The 7,999-nt window shown below is 44.3% G+C and overlaps 1 long non-coding RNA gene across 4 annotated transcripts in view; it reads right to left on the reverse strand.

Moving 5' to 3' along the window:
• LOC117801943 overlaps positions 1-7,993 on the reverse strand; it is a 63,102-nt gene extending 55,109 nt beyond the window's left edge. The window contains exons 1-5 of one of the 4 annotated variants that reach the window (XR_004624813.1): positions 6,843-7,993; positions 6,034-6,127; positions 4,586-4,683; positions 3,921-4,083; positions 1,344-1,943 (exon numbers count right to left, since the gene is read on the reverse strand). This is a non-coding gene — a long non-coding RNA (uncharacterized LOC117801943). Of the gene's footprint in view, positions 1-1,343; positions 1,944-3,920; positions 4,084-4,585; positions 4,697-6,033; positions 6,128-6,842 lie in introns of those variants that run through there. The other 3 variants (XR_004624812.1, XR_004624815.1, XR_004624814.1) reach the window with 3 other exon arrangements.
• Positions 7,994-7,999: the final 6 nt, after the last annotated feature.

The raw sequence follows: 7,999 nt of genomic DNA on the forward strand, positions 1-7,999 counted from the left end.
GTCTGTACATTTAAAGATGGAATCACCTCTTCCAAACTTTCCTGATTAACTTTGGTAAGGACAGATTTCACCTGAAGATGGGGGCATGCTAGAGCATGCTGCAACCTCGGTCTCATGTGGCTCATCATCAAGTGTGGCCATATGTGGCTGCTCCAGGCCTGGAGGCTCAGGCCACTGGGGTCCACGGCACTGGCAAATGCATGGTCCTTGCAGATTTCTGTAGTGGATCCATGGAGGCTACAAGGATGGTTGGTGTCCTCAGCAGCACCTCCAGGCTTAGTGGCAGTGGTGGGGCCCATAGGCTGGGGCTGCTGGTGACTCTAGAGACTATAGAGAACAGCTGCACATGCTTGCATCATGGTAGAGGCTGGCCTCAAACACACATACCGTGGTGGAGGCCAGAGCAGGTAGCAAATGCAGGGACCAACTGTAAGCACACTGGTATTTGTGAGGCCCTTGGCTATCAGTTTACAATACCATGGCTGCCGGTTCTTGCCATGTGTGCATGAAGTCAAGGCTGGTATTGGGACACAGGTCAGAGGCCTGCAGGTACACAGCTGGAGGGGCTAGCTCAAGATGAGCTCAGCGGTGCAGGCCAGTGACAGGAGATTGGGTCAGATCCAGGCCCACCAGCTGCTGTGCTGGCTCTGACTGTCAGCATGCTGTCCTGTGTCTGTATGGTCTCCCCAAGGGCATGTGCACAGCAGTGAAGGCCAGTGACAGAGCTCTGGTGTGGGCAGGTACACACTAGGGGAGTAGCTATAGGTATAATATAAGGCTGAATCTGGGCCCCAAAACAGTTGTGGCACTTGGGCCATTGATGTGTACTTCCATGGCTGCAGGTTCTTGCCATGAGTGTACACATGTCAGTGGGGTTTAGTGACAGGCTATCAGGCCAATGACATGGGAGTGCACATCTGTAGGTGCCAAACCTGAATGAAGACAAAGTGGTGGGGGTCGGCTGCCAGGCTCTGGGCTTGCTGCCAGCCAGTGCACATGCCTGTCTCTGGAGAGGGGGTTTGTGGGAGGAAAGTGGGGAGGGACACAGGTGGCAGATATACACAAATGAGAACAGGCGTGGGGGGAACTGGTGACATTGGCAGGGGGTATGCCATGGCTGTGTCTGCCTTAGGTGACTTTAGTGATGGAAGTTGCTGGGCTTGGCTGTGGAGCAGGTCACCAGGAGTCGTGGTCCCTCCTGCTGTGTGGCTGATCCTGGTAGCCTCTGTTCTTCTTCCCTGTTCCCAAGTGCCTAGATCTCAGCTTTTTTGGGTCTCTGGGTTGGGTGAAACTGAGATAGTTTCTTCGGGAGATGCCCTCTGGGGTGGGGATGCCCGATTGTTCCCTCTGCCCCTCCTTTCCCAGAGAGGGGGCTCCTTCTAGCTGGAGAGGTCCCTTGTGGCATTGAGCAGTGCTGGCTTCAGGGGTGAGATGACACAGGCAAGAGGAAACTGTTCTTCCTTTGCTTTCTGTGCAGTTATCCTCAATTTCGTATTCCACTTTGCTGCCAAAGTTTCCTTATTAGACTCCAGAGCTCTCTGAGAGCTGCTTTTGTTCATGGAGAGCTGTCCAATGTTGTATGTCTGTGGGGAATTGGAGGCTGGGGTCTCTTCCTCTGCCATACGGTCATGTCACTTCTATATAGTTTTAAGTAGATTTTTTTTGCTCTATGTAAGAGGTAACAGTTATTTTTAAATACAGAGTTATTTTCTAAAAACTGTGCCAACAACATAAAATAGAAGATGTAGTTAGTACAAGTTACAAGACATTTCTCCCCCCGGGCTGATGAAGATCCATCTAATTGGTTGACGAATTTTGGTAACGATTTTCAGTATTTTTGTTCAAATTATTTGGCAGCTTTAGATATGAACAAATCAACTACTCTTCAATGACCACACCCAGAGGAGCTGTAGGATGGAGATGAGAGACGAGATTGTTTATGCCTGCACGGAAAGAAACGCGTGAGAAACACAGATGGATAGGAGACAATATATAGCAATGTCAAAGCCAGCCACCAGTAACCAGGCCCCAGATAACGATATATAAAGGAAAAAAGCACATCCCCAAACAGACAGAAGTAGAGAGAGGTAAAGAGGGGAAAAACGGAAACACTTTGGACCACCGAATAAAAACATGGCCACTCCAAATGTTTTCTGTACAATACAATGATCACTGGCCATATATGTACCTATTAAAATTTAAATTAATTAAAAATAAATTAAGTTAAAAATTAATTTCCTTAGTCACACTTGCTCCATTTCAGGTGCTCAGTAATCACACTGGCTATGGGCTTTTAGTGGGGACAGTACAGATACAGACTGTGGCCTTCGTTGGAGAAATGAAAGCACACTGACTGCGCTGGACCCTAGTCCGTCACTAACACAGTCATATAAAAACAACATTTAACATATATAGTGAGCACCTAGTGTACACATTTCCACTGCTAGTTTAATTGGGGGATGGGGAGGAGGCGTTGGTTGAGACTGTGGGCCACGGCTTCAAGCTGTCACACTAAAATAAATCATCATGGAGAGGGGTCTCTATTTCTGAACAATGGCAAAACCATTTTGAGAGTGCAGCATGGAAGGAATTCTTGCCTTCACACAGATGAAAGAGAAATTTATCCTGCAAAGCATTTTCTGTCAAGGGGCTGCAATCCCACATGGAAGAGTCAGCATGGGAAGGAAGCAAAGCCTTTCCCAGTAACTAATCAATAAGGCTGTCCTCAAAGCAAATGAAAAACAAACTCTAGCAAGCAAGGGCCTGAAGCCTGAACCACAAAGCAGTCATCCTATCATTACATATCATAGGTAATAAAAGGCTTGAGTTGCTGGGATCTTAGAAGAAGATCTAGAAGGCCAAGACAGCCCTGAGCAGAAACCTGGCTAAGGTCTCTGAGCACATAGGGTGTGTCCTTTATCTTCAGTTAAGCAGAAATATGTGTATTGAATGGCACACAGTTATTACAAGGGGTAGGTTCAGTCATTCTGTAGCAGTTTCTCAACTCGTCTTGCACATTAGCATCAACCCAGAGCTTTTGAGTACGCCATGCCCAAGCCAGACCCAAGCCCAGCCCACTTATATCAGACTCTCTGGTTGGGATTCAGGTCTCAGCCTTTTGTAAACTCCCCAGATGAGTGTAACATGTAGCCAGAGTCGAGAAGGGATACCTGTAGAAACTGACATGGAAAAACTTCTCGATGTATTTATAGAAAAAGTCAAGTAGGGGACTGAGGGCTTCCAGTCTGCCTTAAGACCTTGGAAATCACCATTCCCATCCTCACAAGAAAAATGCTGAGCAAACTAAAAAGAGCTCTTCTTAGATCTGTCAGAGAACTGAGGTCACAGGGCAAACTGTCATCCCAAAGCTGGAGGGGTGGACACAGAGAGTCACAACCTACTGGGGGCAAATACAGCCACTGGTGGGAAGGCTTCAGGGGTGAGTGACTAATTGCTGGAGACTGCGTGTGGGCGAGCCTGGCAAATACAGACCCCTGGGGGCTGAGTCTAGGGGAGGGAAGATGTGACTGGATATTGGGAATTTTACCTCCAGCAGCCCTAACAAATTCTAAGACTGAAGATCTGAAGATCAGGGAAAAACCCTCTCCTGCTTCCAGATGTAGGAGGGGAAAGTAATTACTCTGAAACCTGCCCAGAGCCCTCAGCTCTCTGTTTCACAGAGCTTGTCCTCAGGGAAATTATCTTACTGGATCTTAACTGATTGGAAACTTATTAGAGACTAACCACCTGGGCTGACAGACTATGGAGATTGGGCATGGCTGGTGAGAAAAAGGGACTGTTGTGGGATGCAGTCTGAATTCTGGTTTGGCTGCCTGTAACTATGTGAACAACAGGGCATCAGAGAGATGGTGCTTCCTGGGGCTGGTGTGCCTTGCCTGGGAAAGCTGGACAAGACATACCTCAGTGAGATCACTTGCCAGATGAATGTCAGACAATGAACAGGTCTGACCCAGAAGTGGCAATAACACTCTAGAGTGGGGTACGCAGTTAAAGATTTTGGAGAAGGTAGTCTGGCTCTGGTCCTGAATCCTGATATCTGATCTTTCAGCAGAGAACAGCCACCTAGAGACAGTGATTCCATCGAAGATGAGAAGTCAGGACAGTCAGGTGTCCTGAACCCTGTCCAGCACCCTCTCTCACAGCCGCCTGAAGAAACAGGGACAGCCACTTCCCATGGTTTTGGAAGTATCGGGAAAGTACAAGGTCAGGAAAAGCACAGGGGAGTGGACTGGAGCTGCAGGATGGGGCAGGGGGGGACGAGGCATGGGAATTTGTATAGAATGAAGTGCTCAGAGTTCTCCTGGAAGTCGTGAAAAACCACTGGTGATATTCTTTTTCTTGGAAATTACACACAAAAGTACAACCAACATAATCAAAATAGCAGCTTATGTCATCATTTTGGTGGATTAGTTCATAAGCTAAAGACTAGGGGCTATGGTCCCCAGCAGGAGAGCTTCCCACTGACTCTTATTGGACAGACTGCTTCTCCCTTCAAAATAAAACCAAAGGCACTCTCTGCTGCTGGCTTGTAGTTGCTTCACACGGGAATAGGACATGGACCTACCATGTTGTTACGCTGTTGTTAGCTTGTATTTGTTCTGTTTCTGTAATGGCAATCACCTCAAGGATGTCACTCCAGCTTCCTGTTCCGGGGCTTCTCACCTATAACAATGAACTTTCACCGAATGAATGAATAAATGAATGAAAAAATTATATATAGAGGGAAGTTCCATTTATACATATATATAAGGGGAAAAAATAAACACCAACTTTATCCTCCACCAACAGATAGTGGTCACTTGTACAGTATGACTTTGAACTATACCTCTGGTTCCCAAGTGAAAAGCTTCTATATTGAATATTCAGTAAATATTTATTGACAAATTATTTCACTCCACCAATTTTGCCCTTTCCAGGGGAAAAAAGACAACTAGAGTCCTAAGGCTTTTTGGTTTTCTTTCCTTCTCTTTTCTTTTTTTAAGGTTTTATTTATTTGAGAGATAGTGAAAGCAAGAGAGATCACAGAGGGAGAAGGAGAAGCAGGCTCCCCGCTGAGCAGGGAACCTGACGTGGGGCTTGATCCCAGGACCCCGGATTCATGACAGGAGCTGAAGGCAAATGCATAACTGACTAAGCCACCCAGGTGTCCTGGCCTTTTGGTTTTCAATTTCTGTTTTCTAATCTATCAAAGTCTGTTTTACTTAATTTTTTCCAGTGATTGACTGATTTCACCCCTTGCTGCCCTTTGTTGGGCAGTGCCTTCTAAGGTGTGGTCCAGCCGTCCCTGCCCTCCTTTAGCACTCTGTAAACCTGAGTGTGGGCCCTCTCCTACCTGGAGAGCTGTCTGCTGCCCTGGTTCTTCACCTGACTGCTGCTACCTGACTCTATTCTAAAGGTCACGACCTTAGAGAGACTTTCCCATTCATACTATTACAGCTGACCAGATCCTGTCACTTTATAATCTTTTACCCTGCTTTACATTTTCTTCAAACACTTATCATGACTTGAAAAACCCAATACGTATGTGTTTGTTTGATCAGTGTGGTTTTCTCCACTAAAATATAAAATTTAAGAAAACATAGGCTTTGTCAACTTAGTTCACCACTGCATTCCCATAGTCTAAAGAGTCCCAGTACAGGGTAAACCTTCAACATTTAAAAGAACTAAAGAATGCTCAAGGGAACTTCTTCATTAAGCAAAGAATTCATTTATATGCAAATAATCAACTTCCAGTCTATCTTACTCACTAGGACTGAGTCAGTTGAAGTTGGAGGTGTCTTTTTTCAGAAAAGCCACAAGTTTGTTCAACTCATCAGAACAAAGACAGGAAGCTGCTGCTGGTGAAGAATTGACCTACTTGTGGTTAGCCTGGGAGTTTGTGAAGGAATTCCCAAGGGGACAAACAGAGGTGACCTGAAACTAAAACTCAGGTCTGACATAGATTATAGCCAGATTAACCATGAAGTAAGACTACACACTGGATGAAATTTCAGAAAAGAAAAAAACCCTTACCTGTCACACTCGCATTTTGGCCAACCTGATTATTACGATGTAGTAGGAATTTTCTTCTTAGAAGAGTGAACTGACCAAAATAAATTGTCACATTCTGATTATTCAGGGTCATTGTATAGTAGCCATAAAGGAGAGAAAAACAAGAATGGGGCTCAGTAAAATTCAATGAAGTGTGCTTCATTTGCATAATGTTCCTGGTGTCTCATGGGACTATGCTGAAGAGCAGTTTTCATGGTTGGACAGTCAGAGCGTGATCCCTTAAAGAAGAGCTTTCGACTCTGTTCTAGAGTGTGAAATGAAGGACACTGGGGCTGGATAATCTACAGCTCACATGGCATATATGTTTTATGACTACGGCCATCATCACAGTCCAAGTCAGATTCCAAGGGGACTAATTCACCATTTGTAATGGCAAAAAATTATTAATATTTCTGGACACAAAGTCTTGTATTTTCTACAAAGTAATGTGGAAATGAGGGATTATATTAAGTATATAAAACTAAGAAATATGCAAATATCTAAAACTATATTTTTCAAACCAAAGATGCTGAAATTAGGGGGATATTTCCTATATTCATGCCAATGAGCAAGGAAGTTACTAGCAAATGAAGAGTTGACAATCGGGGACATCTGGGTTTCTCAGTTAGTTAAGCATCTGCCTTCAGCTCAGGTCATGATCCCAGGATCCTGGGATTGAGTTCTGCATTGGGGACCCTGCTTCTCCCTCTGCCTTCTGCCCCCCCCAACTTGTGCGCTCTCTCTGACAAATAAATAAAATCTTAAAAAAAAACAAGAGGTGACAATCATACCTGAAGGTATTAATGGGCTCAATAATTGACCACTGCTGCTGTCATCATCATTTCCTCCTTTTTCATTCTACCTTACTGGAAAGAAAGAAATCAATGAACAGAAGGCCTCTTCCACAGCAAGAGCCACACTGCGTAAAATCAGTGAGGCCCAGGTGACAAGCATGATAAGACATATTGGGTCCAAATTTTTAGGCTGATTATCCTTAGAAACATCTCTTTCCCTTTCCCTGTTTTGTTCACATACCAAAAAGGCTGACTCATACTTTTAATGAACATTTTCCAATAGCACATTTCTGTGCTCATTGGTCAGCCAGTGTCCAGTTAGGTTTGGCCAAGGAAAGGTGCAAGAGACTCACCGTGGTTTTAGCTTCTGCTGGGTGATGCCAGTTCCTAGTCTCTCGTGATGCCATCTTCACCTAAGTTCCCTCCAGCATTAGGTCATAACAGTGTCCCGCTGTTGCCAAACATTATGGTTTTCCATAATGATCTACTACCATCAAGTTTCTCTATGCACTGTAATTTATCTCTTTAGGTTTTTATATCTGTCAAATGAGGAGATTGGACTGTCACTAGTTCTCAAAGTTAGTGGCAAGTTGTTGGATATGAAGAGTTCACTGATAGTACAAGTTCCCAATCTCCACCCCACTCCTAACGAATCCAAATTTCTCAAGGAATGCAAGGGAAGAAAGGGAAGCGAGGCATAAGAAGCCTCATCTCTAATGAATGATTTATTCTTACACAGCCTGTCCTATAATGGTCTGAAAAATATGAAGGGCCTAAGATAAACTGAAACCTAAACATACTAGTTTTTTTTTTTTAATTCACTGGATTTGAATTGTTGACAGAACTGGACCCAAAAATGTTATGATTGCTTTGTTTTACGGAATTGATTTAAATTGGATATTTTTTGTAATATTACCTTAACTCTTCAAATATCCTAAGGACATGGCAATAAAACATAAGATAAGGTATAGACATGAGGAAAGAATGCCCTCTTTCCAACACAAAATCTTGTCCAGACCCTGACAGCAAAAGATTGTGAGCTTTTTTTGACACGCCAACTTTCCAGTCTGATGGCGAAGTTATATCCTCAGCGTTCCAGGATGTAACCTACAAATTATATCGCTGCCCCAGGCAGACAAGGCCACAGTTAAAAA

Source organism: Ailuropoda melanoleuca, chromosome 4 (genome assembly GCF_002007445.2).
Source record: "Ailuropoda melanoleuca isolate Jingjing chromosome 4, ASM200744v2, whole genome shotgun sequence".
Taxonomy (NCBI): Eukaryota; Metazoa; Chordata; class Mammalia; order Carnivora; family Ursidae; genus Ailuropoda; species Ailuropoda melanoleuca.